Genomic DNA, 2,190 nt, shown 5'->3' on the forward strand with positions numbered 1-2,190 from the left:
ATATGATCATGATCCATAAGCATCTGAGATCCAACTGCGTGGTTGTGTCTCTCAGCCAATGTGTATGCCTCCTGTCCATTATTATGACCATCAGGTCAGAGTGTCTTGAGACTCCCTTTGACCTCTGACCTCTGCTGGCTGGGGACACGCAGGCAGCCACTGCTCAGGTGTCTTTACTGGGGATATGAAGCTGTTTGGCTTCTCATCTGCAGGACGGAAGATCTGAATGGCCAGCTGTGCCTGAGCTCAGGGTTCCTGGTGATGATAATCTGCATCAGTCTGGACCGTGAGAGATCCCTGAAGGCAGCAGTAGACACCACAGGATCATGACCTCGATGTAGGAGTTCATATCTTCGGTTGCATCATTGTGGTTCCTGCATTTATTCAGGAAAATCCGAGGCCACTTGATGTACTGCTGTGTTAGACCAAAGTCTAGCAGGAAAAGTCTGTGATGACTAAAGTTGACCTTCTGGTCTCATGGCACCATCACTATTTGGAGCTGGGACTCTGAATAGTTGAATTTAGTCTCTCCAGGTGTTGCGTAGATATCTTTATATTCTGTTTGGGTCGTATTTTTCAGTCCGTTCAGTTTTATCTATCATCTGTTACGTTTTTCCAACTGTCCCAACGTCATGTTGACCAGATGTTCACGCAGCTGTTCAATGAAAGTAAACATTGTTCATCATGAAAGTATTTCCAAATATATCTGTGTTCCTGAAGTAAAGAACATTTGCTAAAAACTCTGATGGTGGTAAGAAGGTCTGGAGACAAACAGAAGCTTTGAACACTAAAGTTTGCTAAAAAGTGCAGAAACTAACATTGAGATCATTTTGGTTTTTGTCCTCCTAGAACCACCACATGGTGAAGAGAAGCTTCTGTCTGTCCAGCAGGAGACCAGCACCAGTCTAGAACAGCAGATACTGGAACCTGAACCTCCCCAGGTTAAAGAGGAACAGAAGGAACCAGAAGCTCCACTGGTTCGAGAAGAGGAGAAACTATGTGGTGATGAGGCAGAAGAACCGCTTGTTTTGAAGAACGAGGCTGATTTCTTTATGGTGACAGTTTCTGATGATCAGAATGTCCAGAGTGAACCAGAACCAAACCAGTACCAGCTTGTCTCTCTGTGTCCTGAAGCTGAGAAACAGAATCAGGAAGGAGGCAGTTATGGAGCTGCAGGATCATCTACAGATGGACGACTGGCTTCCAAGAACATCTGTGATGGGACCAAAGCTGAGGGCAGTCAGAGTGACGCTGCCACTCAGACAGCTGAGAAGTCTGTCAAATGTGACGTTTGTGGGAAGGCCTTCAAGCATCTGTATGAAATGAAGATCCACCGGAGAACCCACACAGGCGAGAGGCCGTTCTCCTGTAAGATCTGCAGTAAAAGCTTCATGAGAAGTTCTGGTTTGTCAGTTCACATGAGAATCCACACAGGACACCGACCGTACTCCTGCAAGACGTGTGGAAAGAGATTCACTCAACTCAGCAGTCTGAATTATCACATGAGGACCCACTCAGGTGAGGGTCCTCAAATCAGGGGTTCATTTGATGAGAAGCCCCTCAGAAACACTGATGGTGGACCAGAGAACTGATTAGAACCAGAAGGTCCAACTTGAAGGTCTAATATTATGCTGATGATTCAGAACCGTCTTTATTGTAACAAAACTGAATTTTTCTGTTGTTTTCCCGATCCAGACCTTCCACAGCAAGATGGTCATAAGGCACAGAAGGTTTTCTGCTCCAGTTTGGACCAGGAGGAACCAGAACCTCCACAGATGAAAGAGGAACAGGAGCGGCTGCTGCTGAAGCAGGAGACGGAGATCTTTATGGTGACTCTTGCTTCTGATGAAAGGGAGAAGAGAGAACCAGAACCTAAAACGGGTCGACACCTCTCTCAGAACTCTGCTGAAGCTGACGATCAGAATCTGGACAAAAGCGGTCAGGAAGATGCAGGATCAGCTCCAGATGGACAGTCAATGGTCTGTCTGGACAGAACCAAGAGGTGGACTGTTCATGGTGATGTGGAGAGCTGTCCGGTTCTGCAGAGTCCGATTGGTGCCCAGCCAGCTGAGAAGTTGGTCAAATGTGACGTCTGTGGGAAAACCTACAAGCACAACTACGAGATGAAGGCTCATCGGAGAATCCACACTGGAGAAAGGCCGTTCTCCTGCCAAACCTGTGGTAAAGGCT

The sequence above is a fragment of the Girardinichthys multiradiatus genome, chromosome 9 (genome assembly GCF_021462225.1).
Source record: "Girardinichthys multiradiatus isolate DD_20200921_A chromosome 9, DD_fGirMul_XY1, whole genome shotgun sequence".
Taxonomy (NCBI): Eukaryota; Metazoa; Chordata; class Actinopteri; order Cyprinodontiformes; family Goodeidae; genus Girardinichthys; species Girardinichthys multiradiatus.